Below are 20,944 nucleotides of genomic sequence, written 5' to 3' on the forward strand. Positions count from 1 at the left end.
GGAATTATTTAATCTAGGGACTTTTTTTGGAGTTATGTGCAACCAGGACCAGAGGAAACTGTTATCAAGTACGTTGTTTGGCTAGTGATGCTGGCAAAAAAGGGACAATTTCCAAACCATTTTAGATTTGGCTCTGCAGGATAGTTCGGTTTCCCAACAATAAATGAGAACATTGAAGCAAAACTACTTGACATGCTGGATTTAAGTTTTGAAAGAGCGTGCAGAAAAGCCACCAGCTTGAAGATGGAACTTCACAAGTGTGGAACAGTTTCCTTCAGGGCATGAGTCTGTGATGAAAGCAGGGAACAAGAGCAGGAGAATGGTAATAGTGGTGGGATTTGTTTAGCAGCCAGGTCACATGTGCATAAGAGAGGAAAACAAGTGGGTAACATGAGAGCGAAAGACAGGTTGACTGCAAATCATGTGGGAGAAAAAGTGAGGTATCCTTACCATGGATGTTATGGGACCCACTCAGCATCAGGATGCCCACTCCAGCTGCCAAAATACACAGGGTACAAATCCCTGGAGAAAGTAACTGCTGGCAAGGATAGTATTCTGCAAAAGCAGAGAAAAATAGGTACAGAATAGGCTCACCCAGTGCCATAGGTATGATAGAATCAGAAAATGAAGAGGTGGAACTAGGGATGTGGAATAGCATTTATTGCTCAACTGAAGAAACTGATGCATTTAAAACTGCCTTATTAATTGAAAGAGCATTGATAAGCATGTATATTGTTAATGCATTGAGCTCTATATTGGAAATACTTCAACCACCTTTTGTTAAGTCAAACCAAAATGATACTAGGCATCTTTGTGATGGACCTCTCTGAATTATGGGTTGCAATTAGAAAAATTTGGGTGCAGTTGCTTATCATGGTTATGGCCAGGTGTGTGTACCCAGAAATAGCCTGGATTGAGTCATTCAGGTGTTTCAGAGGATCAGAGATGGTGACATTGAATAAATTCAGAAACTGTTCATAGCTTGGGATACCCTCGTCATCATTATTATGTGCCATGTCTGGGATATCCTAGCCGGACCCAAACAGAGAAGTGATGAGGCGAACTTAAGAGGCCCAAAATGTTTATAGTTGCATTACTGCCAGACCACCAAGTGGAGTTCCTAGACAGTAGTCAGGAAATTGAGCAGTCGATGATTTCAAACCGCCACTCGAGATAGGGAGAGAAGATGTGACCCAGAATGAGAGCACAGTAGAGACAGGCGGCTGAAGTGGCAATTGAGAGACAGATAGTAATGCACCAGCACCATGACAGAGAGGATTTGGTTATGTCCATCTGAAGAGGAATATAAAGCCCAGTGAATGTGATTCTCCAGACTTTCAGGATGATGTCTATGCCATCACAAGGATCCACTGATAGACAAAAATAAGGAAAAAAATGCAGATGCTAGCAATCTATAACAAAAATATTCATTACTTCAGAACAAGTTTGTGGGAAGAGAAACACAGTCAATGTTAAGGTCAGATTTCTCTTCTCACCAATGTGGCTTCACTTAACAAGTATCTCCATTTCCTTTTTTTTCCATAGATTGGTGAAAAGTCTCAGCACAGATTGGTGAAAAGTCTCAGCAAAGATCGTTTCATTTGAGTCCAGCACAATACTAATACATACACTGAGTCTAAGGACATTTTGAGAGAAGAATTATGGAGTCATAGATTCACCCAGCACAGAAACAGGTCCTCCTGCCACTATCCCCAGGCCAGTCATTCGGTACCTTTCAATACTATTCCCATTTTCCAGCACTAGTTGACCAATCAACATATAGGAGGGAGACTGAAAATCTGGTTGAATACTGCCACAATAACAACCTCTCACTCAACATCAGCAAAACAAAAGACCTAATTATTGACTACAGGAGGACAAAACCAGAGTCCAAGAGCCAATCTTCATTAGGGAATCAGAGATGGAGAGGGTCAGCAACCTTAAGTGCCTTGACATGATCACATTAGAGATGCACAGTGATTGATTGCATCAGGGTCTATGTCCAAGAACAGGAAAACCAAGAACAAGTTGTGGATACTGCCCAGTCCATCACAGGCAAATTCCTTCCCACTATGAGCACATTTACAAGGCATAAAATCAAGACAGTACTGTTAGAGGTACCAAACTTTATTGGAAGAGCTAAACTGAGAAGGGCTCCGTCCTTTTAAATGAACATAAAAGATTCCATGATACTGTTTTGGAGAAGAACAGGTCGCTGCTCAGGGCAAGCAGGCCAATATTTAGCTATGAACTAGCATCACTGAAGCAACACACATAAAAGTTGCTGGTGAACGCAGCAGGCCAGGCAGCATCTCTAGGAAGAGGTACAGTCGATGTTTCAGGCCGAGACCCTTCATCAGGACTAACTGAAACAAATTGATTTTCCTACAATGCAGTGATGAGTTGATTCCAAAATTATTTCACTGAATTTAACGTAAATTTGAACACAGTGGAGTTATAGATGACTTACACAAATCTAAGTTTACTATCATTTTCAATGCCTAGGCTGAAATGTCAGGAGAACTATTCAGAGAAGTGGCAGGCTTGTTGCAACCCCATTGTCTTAGAGATGTTCAGAGAAGCAGTCATACGGCAATAGGCAAGAGTCATAAGAGTAAGCAGGAGTGGCAGCTTCTCTGAAAGATGCATGTGAACCAAGTAGATCCCAAAAACAATCCAGCAGATTTCATGATCATTTCTTTTGATTCCAGTCCACAAATTTAATAATATTAACCACACAGCATTACATCCACCTTCATACAATGGCAGCATTAGAACTCCAGATCTGCAAGTCTTAGCATCCCTATAAATTAAACAAAGAAAGCAATTAATCAAATTAGTGACCATGTTCCACTTCTTGGCATTACATCCATTAGACTAATCAATACAACAAAAAGAAAACAAAAGAGAGTTGTTATCAAATTGATCAATCTTATTCATTCACTATCTGGTTTGCTACGAATTGTAATATAGATTTACTCTGCTTTGACTGTTATTATAATATTAGCTTTATTAAGCTTATTTAGTTTGTGAAGACAAGAGCATACAAGGAATTCCAGAGCTTAGCGTCTTGTTTGCTGAATGCTCAGTGCAAAATTGAACCAAGGTATTTCGCTTCTCTTCCTGAAATTCCTTTTCTGTTTTCGCATCCAATCACATTGTTTAAATCCTGCAAAATTCTACAAGATGTAACACAAACATTGGGAGGGGAGAAGGGTGGGTTAGTCACTCAAAGAAAGAGGGAAAAAGACATTTGAGGAGGCCAGAATTCAACCAAGTTCACTGAAACAGATTATTGGCTGTGGCATGTTTCAGAGCTCTCTAAGGTCATGAAACATGCTTTATAAATGCAAGTCCTTTATTTCCCATTATTCTCCAGTATCATGTATTTAAATTGTGAACAAAAGAGTTCTCAGCATCTTATCGTTTTCCTTTGTCTATGAGTTTTTGAGAAGAATTAAATTAAGTTAGTCATGCACGACATTCCCTTTACAAATCAATGTTGAGTGTCTTTAATTAACATTTCTCTTTGTAATTGTTCATTAACTAAATTCAGTTTATTAATTCTGGATAGCAGACAGTACCAGTTTTCCTTCTCAACTCAGAGCTTTGCAAATTGAGAAAATTTACTGGGACATTCAGCATAGGAATTAACTTCCCGCACAGAGTTTCTATTCATTCAGTTCCTTCCTTGATATCTTTGTTGTTCTATTCTACCACTATCTCTAGCCACTTTTCCTCCTGTGCCGCTTGCTACAACCATGTGACTCCAATCCTCTACAGGGTTCCAAATACAAATTCCACTTCAAATATGTAATCAATGTACATTTTCACTCTTTTCACTTTGTGCATTCGTTGCACACTGAGGAGGCAAAATTCAATGACTGTGGCTCACCGCAATTGCACATGTAGGTTTGTCATCCATTTCCTGCACTGACAAAGGAATGTACTAAGTGGTATGCTCCTCTATTGCGTCTATTCTGAGCTTGTCAATCTTTGGGCTCAACATGGATGCAACTGAACAGGTGTCATTACTCTGACAGCCACACAATTTTTTATCTGCAGAAAGGACAGGTAGTGGCTGTTATTACACTAAAGACATTCTGCAACCAGTGGGCATCAAGATGACTTAACACTGTAAATACTATTGACACTTGTTCTTATTTCTTAATTGAAAGTTATGAGAAAAAAATTGAGATCTTTTTTTCAGCTGTTAATCATTGGAGTTCTGTGTCAAGTAGTTAATGTAGAGATTTTACTTTGATGTGCAGGGGGTGAAAATAGTCACAAAACATCTGGAGCATCATGAGCAGTTTTGGGCCCCGATATTAAAGAATCGATGTGCTGGCACTGGAAGAGGTTTATGAGAATGATTCTGGGAATGAAAGGGTTAATGTATGAGGAATGTTTGCTGGCTCTGGGCCTGTACTCACTGGAGCTTAGAAGAATGAGGAGGACTCTCATTGAAAACTATCAAATATTGAAAGGGTTGGATAGAGTGGACATGGAGAGAATGTTTTCAATAATGGGGGTGTATAGAACCAGAGGGCATAGCTTCAGAATAGAGGGATATTCCTTTAGAAGAGAGATGAGGAGGAATTTCTTTTCTCAGAGAGTGGTGAATCTGTGGAAATCATTGCCACAGATGGCTGAGGAAGCCAAGTCCATGGGAATAATTAAAGCAGAGATTAATAGGTTCCTGATTGGTAAGGAATTCAAAGGTTATGGGGAGAAGACAGGAGAATGGATTTGAGAAGAAAAATAAAACAACTATGATATAATAGCAGAGAAAATTTGATGGACCGAGTGGCCTAATTTTGTACTATGTTTAATGGTCTTCTGATCTAAATATCCAAAGTGAAAAAACAAACTTTGCGGATCTTCATAGATCCAGCTCAATTTAGTAGTAATACAATCTCAGCATGTCAGGATTATCTGTGGCGAAAGAAACAAAATGATTTTTTCAGATCAATGAACCTTTATCAGAACTTCTTCAGACTCACTGACCTGAAACATTAACTCTGCATCTTTCTCGACAGATACTGCTTGGCCTACTGATTACTTCCATTGTATCATTTTTATATCTGATTTTCAGCAACGACATTTTTCCACCCAATTTGGTTCAGCAATGCAATCTGGCAGTTTATGCTGGCACATCCACAACTCCTAACCCCACCTATTTATATCCATAGGTCTATCAGTACAGTATGTTGGTTGCTAGTCGGAAGGTTGACATTTTTCATGTGGCTCTTTCATCAAAATACAGTGCTGGAAGGTAGAATTTGGTGACATACTTGTGTTTTCTCTTAGAGAAACTGGTATAATCATTTTATTGCGCCAGCATTTTCTGATCAATTTCAATATTCCTTCTCTTGCAGGGTTATTTTTGTTCCCCAGAATCACTTTCTTAAATATTGCTCATTCTTTATTTTCAGTCATTGCATTGATGATTATTCCATCATTAAACAGTTTTAGACTAAACAAGTTTGCAACTCACTTGACTCATTAACTCCCTTGCATATGGAAGTATTTCATTTATTGCTTCATATCGTTTGATTATTTTTCCTTTATCTCATTTTTTAGTTATATGAGCTCATTCATTGATCAACTATATTGTTTGTTGTTTGTCTATTCATTTTTCAGATTTTCAGCACTTTTGTTCTGTCTGAGGAATATTCAGCACAGAAAAGGGAGCAAGGTAATGTAATAAATTAATTTGTACATACAAAGCTATAATTTTACAGTAGGATACTATTGACAGGTTACCATAATCCCAGCCACCTTCCTACCTCTCTTATGGAATCCTCCAGTTTGTTGCTGATTTCTCCAATTAGGAGCTCCTACAGAAAATGAACATCAGCTAAACAACCCTGAAAGTGGCTGAGCAATTCAGAACTAGTTTTTATTAAGATCACTATCCCCATCCCTTTCAGTCCTAGTGTTCATTTGCTCTTTGTGACAAAGAAAAGCAAGAAATTGTTGCTAGATAATGTGAAGTAGTGAGAAGATGATGCAGATTTAAAGGACAACTGAAAAAGTAGTTACAAGGATGCAGTAGTCAGTTTATATCTTGACTCCCTTGGTTGACTTTTGAGATAATTACCAGTGAGCAAGGTGCTCTAGTTTATTTCTGTATGTCAAACAAATCCAAGTTTGTGGGTTAAATGGCCTCTGTAAAATTGCACCTAATGTGTACATAGGGAGTGGTAAAACTTGGGAGCAATGAATAGGAATGGGGCAGAGTAAATGAGAGTAGTGTAAATGGACACTTGATGGTCAGTATGGACTCTATGGGCAAAAGGGTCTGTTTCCATGCAGCAATATTGGGGTGGCACAGTAGCAAAGTGATTAGCACAACACTTTACAGTACCAGTGGTCTGGGTTCGATTCCCGCCACTGCTTGTAAGGAATTTGTATGTTTCCCCCAAGGCCACTTGGGTTTCCTCCAAGTGCTTCGGTTTCCTTCTACATTCCAAAGACATATTGTAGGTTAATTGGCCATTATAAGTTGTCCTGTGATTAAGCTAGCATTAAATTGGGGGATTGTAGGTCATGCAGTGCAAGGGGCCTATTCTGCACGGTATTTCAATAAATACATAAATAAGTCCGTGTAAAGACAGGAGGAAAAGCATTTAAGATTTATTTTTGAAGCTTCAGAACAATAAACAGTATGGAAAAACCTATATTGAGTTCATCAGTGTTGCTCTGGAAATGATCTCAAGAATCATTCTCATCACTTAATATTACACAGCCGTTAACTTTTCACCACGGCAGAGTTCCTCAAGCACCACAGTCTTCCCTGGTACAACTCTGCAACCAACTGTACGTCCGATTGTCAAAAAAAAAGAAGCAGCTGAAAGAAGAGCATAGATATAACCCTCCCACGTGGAAACTTCTTATTTATATAACCTCATGATATGTTTTTATAATCAAAAGGTAAGTAGCAAGATACTTGAGTAAGAACCAAAACGTTTTGACTCAAGATCAAAAGTGCCACCCAAGACTGGTAACTCTCAGCTTACAAATTATCATACAGGCAATTTTCAAGTCTCTTGATAATACTGTTTGAGAAAAGTCATCTTAAGTAGGTCAAACAAAAATGGATTCTGTCTCTTTAATAAACTGATAAATTGTTATCCACCAAAACAATGTCTGAAGTTGATTAATTTTGAAATGTAAAATGCTGTAAATCCTCAGGGGCTCATATCCCACAAGACAGTAACTTCCCCCACCACCAACCCCACCCCTCCTCCCCTACTTTGTTTTCCACTTTGTGAATAAGGGACAACAGATGGGAAATTAGGCCAGTTTTTTTTTAAATTTTTAATTATCCTTACAGGGTGCAATGAAAGGAAACAAATCCATTTGATAATATAATTCAATTACCTTAGTTGGAGAAAGTGGACCAGATGTATAAGTTTTATAGAGCTGTTTCTAAATTCAGACGCAGCAGACTGGGCTACTGAAAACGTAAAGTAAGTAGTGGATTTATGGTTCTTCCCAGATGTTTCTTCTCCATTTTGATAAGGCAAGGCCCACAACGATGCTACAGCCTTTTTTTAAAGAAGGCTTTGAGAACATCTTTGCAGCACTTCTTATGATCTGCTGGAGACGGGCCTTGGAGCAGAGTACCTGTTTTGGATGTCTGGTATCAGGTATGCAAACAACATGATGATATTGGACTGGATAGAACACCAATATTGGGTTCACTTATTTCATGGATTTAGAAGATATTGCACAGGCAGCATTGTTACTATCTCTCTAGTGCTACTCTAAATTGTTTGTGCCTTTGAAGTTCGCGGGATGACTGGGATCACTGCTGCCTGATAGACCATGAGTTGAATGCTTTGGTTTTCAGGTATTCTTTTCCCCAAATGTTCAAAGTCTAAACTGCCACACTAGAACAGTGGTAAATTTTTTCACCAATATCCCTTTGCTGAGAAATATCTGCCAAGATACAGTGCCCATTAAATCCAGATCTCAACATGGTCTTTTATTGTCATATGGAGCATTATTGTGCATTGAGGACAGGTTCTCAGTAAGCCTTTTCTTTGCAATGAACTGCAAGCCCATTCCTTCATGTGTTTCAATGAGTAATGACTCAGATCATAGCCTGCAGATGTGTAGAATATTTATCATCTGCCTTCTACAACTTTGTGACTGGGATTAGAATGACCTTGGTTGTAAAGTGGAAGAAACGCAGGTTGAACGGCTTCAATTTGCCTGATAGATTAGGAATATTCCTGCAGGTAGCTTGTTGGGTGTTGTGACTTGAACAAGGTCACTGGACAGACAGAAGGTGGTGGATATTAAAGTGTTTATTCAACAAAAACAAGCAGCAGGCATCATAATTCGAGACACTCTTCGAAGAAGAGGCCCACTCGACCCATTATTACATGACAAAAATAGCAGGACAATTCTATAGTAACAAGGTATCTACAATGCTTCCTTTGAACTACATGTAGTTTTCAACCATCTTCTTCTTTGCACCCATGCTCCAGAGACCCAAATGAATGTAATTGCCACTGACTCTAGGCTGCATTCATGCATATGCAGGCATTTGAGGTCTAATTGTTCTAAGCTCCATTTTAAATTCAATCTGCAATCCACATTCAAATCTGAACATTGGTTGCTGGTGAAATTAGTATTTGTTTTATTTGCCAGGACATGCCCTCCTCTTGTTGTTACTGTCAGGAAGGAGGTACTGAAGCCTGAAGGCACACAGTCAGTGATTCAGGAACAGCTTCTTCCACCCTACCATCTCATTTCTAAACAGACATTACACCCATGAACATTACCTCACTACTTTTTTTTATTTCTGATTTTGTTTTTGAACTAGTTATTTATATATATATATATAGACTGCAATTCAGTTTTTTTCTATTTATCATGTATTTCATTGTACTGCCGTAAAGTTAATGAATTTCACGACATATGCCAGTGGTAATAAATCTGATTCTGATTCTATATACCCAGTTCCAGAATACGCCCTAGCATTGGGAATGAAGTACAATATTGTGATGAGAAAGAATGAGCAATACAAGGAGCAATGACACAGCCTTGCTTGGCTTCATTCTGCATTGGGATAAGTCTGTGGTAGACACACTGATTGGTAGCATGCCTTGCATCTCGTCCTGTAGCCAATACAGAATTGCTGAAAACAGACAAATGTGAGAAGAATTTTATATAGCTCCACTTCACTGACAGAATCAAAAGCTTTCATGAGCTTGAGAAGACTCATGTAAGATGAGTATTGCTGTTCCCTATACACTTATTAAGACACCCTCTCCATCATTGAGTGCAGCCACAAGAAAGCAGGATCTATCCTCAAGGACACTCATCATTCAGGCAATGCTCTCTTCTCTCTACTACCATTGAGCAGGAGGTACAGGAGGCTTAGGTGCCACACTACCAGGTTCAGGAACAGTTATTACCTACAACCATCAAGTTCCCGAACCATTGTGGATAACTTGACTCAGCTCAGTGCTGAATGGATCCCACAACCTATAGACTCACTGTTGAGGACGCTGCAACTTGTGTTATCAGTATTATTATTATTTTTCTAATTTGTTACTTACATGATTTGTCCTTTTTTGCATGATGGTTGTTTGTTAGTCTCTGCTATGTATAGTTTTTCATAAATTCTATTGTATTTCTTGATTTTCCAGTAAATGTCTGCAAGGAAACTAATCTTCTGCAGTGAGCACTTTAATACTGATTACCTAAGCAAAGCTGCAAAACAGTGACAGCAGATCTGAGTACATGGATAAAGACATCTAACTACAAAAACACGGGACCTTGCTGTGATAATACCTGGAGTACTGTGTATAATTTCGATCTGCTGACACACACAAAAAAGGAAATACTTGCTAAAGCGGGAGTACAACAGAGATTTGTCGTCTTAGTTCCTGAAATGGCAACTGTGTCCGTTGAGGAGGCATTGAGTAGGCTAGGCATCTATTCTCTAGAAATTAAGGATAAGTGTGTCCTAACTGTGCAGATCAGAAATAACACACTGACAATCAACGCTGGCGCATCTTGAGAATGTGTGCTTAGTCCACTGTTCTAATCTCTCTACACCCACAAATGCGTGGCTAGACACATCTCCAATCAGCATCTACAAATTTGCTGACGGCACAGGTATTATTGGCAGTCTTTCAGATGGTGACAAGAAGGTGTACATGTGCGAGACAGATCAGCCGGTTGAGTGGTGTCACAGCAACAACCTTACACTCAATGTCAGTAAGACCAAGGCATTGATTGTGGACTCAGGAAAGAGAAGTTGAGGGATCATACGTCAGTCCTCATCAATGGATCAGAAGTGAAAAAGGTGAGCCCTTTCAATTCCTGGGTGTCTACATCTCTGAGGATCTATCCTGGGCCCAAAATATTAATGCAATTACAAAGAACTGTAATCATCAACGGCTATATTTTATAAGGAATTTGAGGAGAATTTGTATGTCACCAAAGACACGTGTAAATTTCTGCAGATGAACCATGAAGAGCAATCTAACTCGATGCATCACTGCCCAGTACAGAGGGGCCACTGCACAGGATCGGAAAAAGCTGCAGTAAGTTTTAGGCTCAATCAGCTCCATCATGGGGACTAGTCTTCCCCGCATCCAGAACACCTTCAAAAGGAGATGCCTCAAAAAGGTGGTATTGATCATCCAGGACCTTCATCAGCCAGGACGTACCCTCTTCTCAATGCTACCTTCAAGGAGGAAGCACAGGAGCTTGAAGACACATACCAATCATTTCAGGAACAGCTTTCCCTCCACCGTCAGATTTCTGAATGAAAAATGAACTCATGAACAATATTTTAGTGTTTTCCCCTCCCTTTTTACACTGATTATTTAATTTTCTTTTTATATATGCTTCTTATTGTAATTCATAGTTTTTTATTATTATGTATGGCAATGTTTTGCTGCCACAGAACAACAAATTTCACAACATATTAAACCTGATTCTGATTCTGAAAATTAGAAAATTCCTAATGATTTTTGGATAAGTAGATGCAAGGCAGATGATTCCTCTGGCTAAGAGTCAGAAACTCAAAATAAGGGGCAGACTATTTATAATGAAATGAGGAAATATATCTCCACTCAGTCTTTGGAATTCTTGACCTCCATGGCTCGGTCTTTGATTGCAGTTGCAATGCATGTTGATAAGTTGTTGATATTGAAGGAATTAAGGGGTTCTCAGATTTGGCAGAAATGTTTTCAGATATGTTCCTACAGAAGTAGGAACAACTCATGATCTTTCTATATGGCAGAGTAAGGCCAAAGGACTGAACGGCCTCCTCCTCCTCCTCCCATTTCCATATGTATTGTCAGATAGATACCTAAAGGTAAAGGACTGGACATTAAGGCAGCTTAACAATACTCGGGTTACCTTCCTATATGAATTAAGGCATAGAATACAAGAACAGATAGGTTATGCTACATACAATACTAATATACAATAATATCTCAGACACGAGGAAATCTGCAGATGCTGGAAATTCAAGCAACACACACAAAAAATGCTGGTGAACGCAGCAGGCCAGGCAGCATTGATAGGAAGAGGTACAGTCGACGTTTCGGGCCGGGACCCTTCTTCAGGACTAACTGAAAGAAGAGATAGTAAGAGATTTGAAAGAGGGAGGGGGAGGGGGAAATGAAATGATAGGAGGGGAGGGGTGGATCTAAGAGCTGGAAAGTTGATTGGCAAAAGGGATACCAGGCTGGAGAAGGGAGAAGATCATGGGATGGGAAGCCTGGGGAGAAAGAGAAGGGGGAAGGGGAGCCCAGAGGAAGATATAGTAAGAGGGACAGAGGGAGAAAAAAGAGAAAGAAGGGGGGGTGGATAAATAAATAAATACGGGTTGGGGTAAGGAGGGGAGGAGGGGCATTAACGGAAGTTAGAGAAGTCAATGTTCATGCCATCAGGTTGGAAACTACCCAGACGGAATATAAGGTGTTGTTCCTCCAACCTGACTGTGGCTTCATCTTGACAGTAGAGGAGGCCGTGGATAGACATATCAGAATGTGAATGGGACGTGGAATTAAAATGTGTGGCCACTGGGAGATCCTGCTTTCTCTGGCAAACAGAGTGTAGGTGTTCAGCGAATTGGTCTCCCAGTCTGCATCGGGTCTCGCCAATATATAGAAGGCTGCAGCAGGAGCACCGGACGCAGTATATCAATATTAGGACATCATGCTAATCAGGTGACACCACAGGTACTATATGCAGTTCTGCTCATCACGTGTCAGGAAAGAAGTGATTGCACTGGAGAGGGTGCACAGGAGAATTATAAGGTTGTTGTCAAGACTGGAAGATTTTTAGATACAAAGGAAAACAGATAAACCAGGATGCTTTTCTTTACAGTGGAGAAGACTGAAGGGTTACTTAACTGTGTTTTTTTAAAGAGTAAATAAAAAGGATTCTTTTCAAATCAAATACCAGAGGGATATGCATTTGGAGATGGCGACTGACAGAGTTTCAGGCCTACTGCTCAAAACTAAAATTAGGTTGAGGAATATTTTTTGACCTGTGCACTAAGTTGAATTATCTGTGTTGGAACTTTTTTGATTTTATGATTCCATTATTCTAACTAGTAAGGTGATTATTTGTCCCATTTATTGTTTTATAGGTGATGCTGTACATAAATCAGCACCTTGGTTTTCCTGCAAGTTTACTGGTTGCATATGGAAATTAATTAGTTTTATGTGGCATTGTAAAGATGTGAAAGGCAATTTTGATATGCTATTGCTTCCTTCCTGTAATTTGAGAAACTGAAGTTGACTGATGGTTGCCCAAAATATCGTTATCACTGCAACTACTAGATAATTGCACTCAACACGAAGATTGTTTACTTGTTTAATAATTACTTAGTGCACCACTATTTTCACCTTTGATATCATTGAAAGGTGTTGGGATTACTGAGGCCCCTCAGGACTTTACCTTTGAAGAATTGCTAGATTTTGTTACATTGGGAAATGTCAGGGAGCTCTAGAGCCTGGCTACAGGCCTTTCAGCCCAACCCGCACATGCCAACGAAAATGCCTTTCTACCTTAATCCCATCTTCTTGCATTAGACCCGTATCCCTGTTTTTCTTTCCTATCTACTGTATATACCCATGCAAATGATTTTTAAACACTGCACTGTAATCTCTCAACTACTACTTTCTCTCACAACTTGTTCCACATACCCACCTCTCCATGCAGAAAAGTTCCTTCCTCAGTTCACCATTAAATATTTCCCCTCTCTATATCCTCTAGTTTTAGTTTCTTTTTCCCATGGAAAAAGACCATCTTTCATGGTTTTATAATCCATCATAAGGTCACCACTCACACACCTGAACAGCATTGAGAACATTCTCAGCCTATTCAATCACCCCTTTCGACTCAGTCGTTCTGTTCCAGTCAACATCCTGGTGAATCTTTTCTGTATTCTCTCTAGTGCAACTACATCCTTTTGAGTGGCGACCAGAATTGCGCATAATATTCCGAGTGTGTCCTCACCAACAGTCAATCGTACCTATCAATGTTTTTAATTAGCAGTCTGTCCACTAGCTTAAATATCCACTGTCTAAAATAAGCTGCTATTCAGTCCTGGTGACCGAATGTCAGCAAGTCATTGAAGTTTCTTCGGCTTAACCTCATACTTGCCAGCTCCAGCCTGTGATGAATATTTCTCCAGGAAACACATTAACTACAAGTCGCTCACCAAGTATTTGCACTCCATCCTCACCAAGTCAAAAATCATGGAACTTCAGTCCTGGGAGCACTAATACAGAGGTTCAAAGTCAGCGGGGAATGAACAATAATTGTTGTCCTTCCCAGAAACATTTATATCTGGTTGAAGATTTAACTATAGTAATAGTTAATCAAGGATACAGGGAAGGAGGAACTTAATAGCTGTCACTAGGGAAAGAGTATTAAGCTAATGGGGCTAAAGACTGATGTCCTGCATCCAGGCCCATAAAAGACTGTCTGCAGAGATAGTTCGTTGTATCCAACCAAACCTCCTTAAATTCTTGAGACATTCCAAAGGATTGGAAAAATACAAATTTATCTCCACTATTCATGGAAAAGGGAGACAGAAAGTAAAAATCTGTGGCTAGCTTCTGTCATTGGGAAAATACCAGAATCAATAAGCTAATTCGCTAACTAAAATCGGGGGGGTTAGAGGTCGGTGCCTCTGCAGGAGTTCGGTGTGTCTTTAGAGACAGAAGATCTCTGGTTGTGTGTCCAGAGACCCAAGATCTTTGGGCACAGAGCTCGGAAAAAGCTATGTAACAGACTTTGAACAACATAAACTAGTGAGTTGTTTGTTATGTCTCCCCTCTCGCTGTGAAACGGCAAAACCTCTTTTTCCCTTATTAGGGAGAGAGAGAGAGCCTGTGGTATGTCGAATGCCAGGTGAACAATGTAGCCTTTGGGGTACTGCAAGTCTGTGTCTTTGCTGTTGCCTTGCTCATGCTTGAGTGCTTGGTGGTGGGTGCTGATGCTTTTTTTTTTAACCGGTGGGGGGAGGGGGGATTGTTGCTTGCAGCTGCTTACATGCAGGAGGGAGGGGAGCTGGGGGAGGGGGACGTTGGGGTTCTAACATTTAACTGTCATCCATTCTTAGGGGGCCCTTCTCTGTTTTCGTGGATGGTTGCAAAGAAAAAGCACTTCAGGATGTATATTGTACACACTTCTCTGACATTAAATGTACCTTTGAAACATTTGACGGGTTAATAGCAAGACATTTAGGAAATCATAACAATCAAGCATGGTGAATATGCACTCAGTCGCCACCTCCTGTACCTAGTAAAGTGACCACTGACTGTCTGTTCGTCTTCTGCTGTGTGTAGCCCATTCACTTCAAGGTTTGACATGTGCATTCAAAGATGCTCATCTGCACACTACTATTTTAGCACGTGACTACTTGAGTTCCTGTTGCCTTCCTATTAGCTTGAAACAGTTTTTGGTCATTCTCCTCTGGCTTCTCATTAACAAGGCGTTTTTGCCCTCAGAACTGTCGCTCACGGGATGTTTTTCGCACCATTCTCTGTCAATTCTAGAGACTGTCGTGCCTGAAAATCCCAGGAGCTCAGAAACTGCTGAGGTATGGAAACCAGCCCACCTGGCAGCAACTACCTTCCACAGTCAAAGTCACTTAGATCACATTTCTTTCCCATTCCAATGCTTGGTCTGAACAACAACTGAACCTCTTAACTATAGAAACCATAGAAAAACTACAGCACAGAAACAGGCCTTTTGGCCTTTCTTGGCGGTGCCAAACCATTTTCTGCCTAGTCCCACTGACCTGCACACGGACCATATCCCTCCATACACCTCCCATCCATGTATCTGTCCAATTTATTCTTAAATGTTAAAAAAGAACCCGCATTTACCACCTCATCTGGCAGCTCATTCCACACTCCCACCACTCTCTGTGAAGAAGCCCCCCCGCAATGTTCCCTTTAAACTTTTCCCCCTTCACCCTTAACCCATGTCCTCTGTTTTTTTTCTCCCTTTGCCTCAGTGGAAAAAGCCTGCTTGCATTCATTCTGTCTATACCCATCATAATCTTATATACCTCTATCAAATCTCCCCTCATTCTTCTACGCTCCAGGGAATAAAGTCCTAACCTATTCAACCTTTCTCTGTAACTCACTTTCTCAAGTCCCGGCAACATCCTTGTAAACCTTCTCTGCACTCTTTCAACCTTATTAATATCCTTCCTGTAATTTGGTGACCAAAACTGAACACAATACTCCAGATTCGGCCTCACCAGTGCCTTATACAACCTCGTCATAACATTCCAGCTCTTATACTCAATACTTTGATTAATAAAGGCCAATGTTCCAAAAGCTCTCTTTACGACCCTATCTACCTGTGACACCATGTCTGCATACTTTTATGCATTAAATTGCTGCCTCATGATTAGGTAATTAAATATCTACATTAACAAGCAGGCGTATGGGTGTACCTAATAAAGAGGCCACAGACTGTAGCTTTATTAAAAAAATATTTAATTAAGGGGAACCAGTAGTAAGGTGTATTTGTATTCCAGATGGCATTTGATAAGATTCCACATAAAGTGCATCTGATTGAGAAAATATATTGGAAGCACTAGATCCTTTTTATATTCAAAGTTACCAAAGTCTATATCCAATTCTCTTGCCCGTACCATTCTTTCTGGCAGTGCCTTCAGGATTATAATTTCTGCATTATAAGTCTCAGTAACTATTGTATTAACAAACTTGTTTATTTACTTTTCGCTTGAAGTATATTGTGATATCTGTGCACTGTGTTGCTTGATCGATCCTGTACACTGTACTTTTAACACACATAACACATCCCTCTACCTTACGTTCATACAGCACTGAAGATGAAATGCAGTTCTATATTAAAACACATACAGACGTAACTATCCCATGCCTGTGCAGTTGAAAGGTGATGTGGAGAGCAAAGGATATTGGCTAAAAAAAAAATCAGGAAGAAATGAATTGCATGTTACAAAAAGGGATGAAAACACCACTGGCACATGTCGCAACATGCCCCTATTTAAATGTTGTCTCCATTTTGGGGTAGGTCTCAAAGCCTCAGGGGCCTGTTCCATCATCAATGCTGTTTGTATCAATGGCTGAGCTCCATGTCAACTCAGTTCTTTTCTGTATATCCCATGTTTTCCTCTTACAAAAACATTCATTTTACTTTTGAGGTTTTTTAAGCAAGTTATTTGCTATTGGGCTAGGGGTGGGAAAAGAGCGAAAGGAATTCCAGGATAAACTGCCTAGTGCATCCTGGCTTCTCATTTGAATGACCTTATTCTAATGTTGTTCCAGAATACCAACTGAAAGATATGTACTTTACAAAATTAGAGTCATTTTACCACTGTTACATAGGATCCGTGCTGGAGATTCAGCTACAACTCTCCTCTTTCTGCAAAATCTTCCAACACCCACTCCAAGTCTATATCCAGTTCTCTATCCAATATTGTTCTTTCAACCAATGCATTCTAGATTACGATAATTTCATAGGCAGGAGAATTGGATCTATACTTGGACTTGTGCCTACTAGTGAGCGTGAGAATCAGCAGGTTATTTAATTTGCAGACAATATCCATTCAATAGGCTAATTTATAGCCCACTCTCCACCAACCATTCACCAATACACTGAGAAGCCAGTTATTCCATTAAGGATCCTTTCTCTGAGGTTGTATTACTTGAGTCTTCTACAGAAGTCAAGGAGCAGTTGCTGCAATCCCAGATATGATCTCTGTTTGAAAATCAGGGGACAAATCCAACAGCATGGCTGCTCACTTGCTTTAATTAAAAAGCCTTATAACTGGTCGCAGAATCAAAGAGCAGTTTTGACCAATGCACGTAAAACATCGGGAATAACTCAATCTAACTTCTTTGATCTGAACCTTCCTCTGGAATGGGCAAGAATACCATGAACTTAATATATAAAATTTAGATAGACAGAGGTCTGTCAGAGTATTTAGTAGTGCTCAAGAAACATGGATTTGGGAAGAAGGGGAGAATCAAATCTACCAGCGTTGCCTTTGAGAAGGCCAAGCTGATGTTTGTGCCCTTTTAAACCTATTTCATAGTTATCCACTAGAGGGTGCGTGAGACCCAGTAACACCAACACATGCAGCTCCTTCAGGAGCTGCTTTAGCCCAGTTAGTAGTTTGCGGAGGTTGAGAATTCAGTAGTGCAACACAGCATTATACTGTAGTTATATCACCTGAAAATAAATCAATATACACATGGGGCAATTCTGCATTGTGTATTTTCGCGCACTGGAGCTCGCTCTCATTCTGGAAGGTATGGAAAATAAATAGTGAATCCGGCACTAGATAAAATAGCCAAGAATGCTGTGAGATTACAGGAACAACGTCTCTCCTTGAGTAATTGCACATTAACGCCTTCAGGCAAGGAATATCCTCTGCCTAAGTGGTGTGGACCAATAAATATTTTCCAGTAGTCCTGAGAATATAACCTTACTCTTAAGATGCATTCGAGCTTTGTGAGTCGATCGCCAGCCTTAATCCTGTTTGTATGGACTTGTATCAAAATACAAACCAATTAATGCATCTCAATTTAATTAACCTAAAAACCAAAACATTGAACACCAAAGCTAGCTAACATTTGGAAGTAAAACTGCATAATGCTACAATGAAACTTGGTTTGCTAATAGAAAGAATACAAGGTTCAAGCCTCCTTCCCCACCTGACTTTGGCTCATGATTCCCACTCCTTCAGGGATGTGTAGTTTCTCACTCTACTGATTCTTGCTTCAGTCCTTCAATTCTTTTTGTAATCAGCTATACATCTCAAAAATGAGCCAAACTGAAATGATAGTTTGAAACAATGAAAACAGAACCCCTATACCTATGGTGTTAGCAATGGTGGGTACAAGAGGCCTGCCAAGGAGTTGTCGGGCTGCAATGACTCAATACTATTTTGGTTTCCCTTATATTCACTCATTTAAAATGGAAGAGTTTAAGAAGTGGAAATTTCCACAGTTGTAATTAAACATAGTGGTAAGTTTTAGACTTCAGGCCATTGAATTTCTTTTTTTAAAGAATTACTTTCATAACAAAGAGTAATGTTTGGTTTATGAACAACAAATAAAAGCCCAGATGTGACTACCTGCAGCAATTATTGCTTACTGTAATCATTGCACCATGCTGATTAGTTTATAAGATAACAGGTAATATAAGATAACATTTGCCAACAGACACCACTTCCCCGCAAAATTCATTATACCCAAACTGACTGAATATCTGAGAACGAGGCAGACCTCTTCATGCTACTGACAGTACATATGACATGCTGCAAGAAGAACTATATTGATTTTTGTCTCATAATTAGACTGTTTTCAAATTTTACTCACTGCAATATTACTGACTTAAATTCACTCAGTACAATCATTATTCTTGGACTAATACAACCGAAAGCCCATCATTTAGTGAAACTTGTCCCTGGGTAATTCACTCATTATGGATACCCTGGAACCCATTACGGTTTAAAACAGACCTTTGCACAAAGCAATGGACTTCAATTCAGCCAAACCTCCATTTCCAATTCACCGTGCATTTCAGAACTCCAACTTATCTGTACAATATTATGCATATTTATCAAGCACAAAGGAACTTTTGCTATTAAAGGTCATCACTGCAAATAGTTGCACTGAAACTAAAAGGAGACAAGGTAATTGCAGATATTGCCATTACACCTTGTGGATGAATTTAAAAATAGCTTAGAAAAATCTTTGGAGTATTTTTGCAGAATAGTGGCTAGGTGAAGGAAATACATGGATCTTCAGTGAGCAAATGACTACATTGTCACAAAGAGGAAAACATCCCCGATTCAAGTCTCAAAATATTTCAAAGTAGTTGCCCTCAAAAATCAAGGCAACAAATGGGGATCTATCGCAACATGGGTCAACACTCCCCCAGGCTATGCTGATGAAATATATCTGGTAAATGCCCTGATCATTATTGAACAGCAGTTTACCACAAAGCTCAGAGTGGGGAGGAGTGGGTTGGACTGTGACATTCTTACAGTCAAATTGTGCTGCTGGCAGCAAAGTATACCTTTGAAGAATATGAACAAAGCAAATGAATCTCCACAGATATTAAAGATATTTCCAAAAGAAAATTCTGCTGCAAGACACTTGAATCAAAGTAGCTTGACAATGCTGTTGAAACGTCAGTGCATTGAACATTTAAACATGCAGAGAATTTATCTATTGAATTACCTAAAGATTTCATTTTACTATTATATTCCTCCAATTCATTTGAAATCCACACACCTGACAAAAAGTTTGTAAAATACACTATCATTTTGAAAAAAATTTCTATTCAAGAATTTAGGCTTGGTTGCTTTCCCTTTGTCACAATTTCGCTCTTCCCTATGCCTTGCATGCTATGAAAAATGCCAGTACAATGGTTCAAACACAATTATCTTATTGACCTTACTCAAGAAATCCTACAATTTTTTCTGTTTCAATTCTACTCATCAGTAGCATCCCCACTCCATGCCTCATCTTTTTAAATTGCTTTCTGGCACATATAAACTTGGACTGAGGGTTGCATATTTCCCCTCCCCCCAAAAATATGCTTAGCTTTGCAATTGTGCGCTAAGGACTCAAATAGTCTCATCATACTGCAGCAAGAAAATCGACCAACCACTTTACTACTGAGCTTAGGCAGAGCAGGCATTGTATCACAGAATTAAAAGCCTCAACTTTACATTTTTACATGCACCCTAAAACAAATAGTCTATTTTATGAGTGTCATTAGAAATGCAATTCGCTTTTTTTAAAATTTCAACATACAATACAAAATTATATCACTTACACTCACTATTCTCCCTTGAATCTCAATTCTTAATGACTCTTACGGACACAAACCAAAAATGCAGTTTGTCAAATTCCTTGTTGTTTTAAAAGAAAAAATTGGGGTACCTGGGTCGAGCACTTGCTGTTACACTTCTGTAGCTTGCATTGCTGCGTGAAAAGCTGCCAGCGGCTCAAACAGTTATCCGGTCTGACCGTGTTGTCCTAACGCTGCGAATTTCTCTACTTCCCATTGCCCGCACTCCCATTTCTATTCTAACGATGGCTCAAAATGGGCAGCAAAAGGTGACAGCCAGTTGGTTATAAGTGGCCACTTTTATACTTCTCTCATTGTTGTGCTCATAAGCGTGAGGTTTTAAATTTTAATAAAGGAGGGATGGGGAAAACCAGCAACTATATGTTAGCAATACCATATAAATAATACCAAAGCTCCCCAGTGCTTGTCCTGTCCTAGTCCTGGGGTCATTTCATTTAAATTCCCATGCTGAATCAGGAGGATGAACACAAATGCCTAGCTCCCTGACTGCAGCAGTTTCACTGATTAACCATTGAGTGCTGTTTGTGTGTTTCTACACCACTCGCCACCCATACCAAGA

Source organism: Mobula birostris, chromosome 1 (genome assembly GCF_030028105.1).
Source record: "Mobula birostris isolate sMobBir1 chromosome 1, sMobBir1.hap1, whole genome shotgun sequence".
Classification (NCBI taxonomy): domain Eukaryota; kingdom Metazoa; phylum Chordata; class Chondrichthyes; order Myliobatiformes; family Myliobatidae; genus Mobula; species Mobula birostris.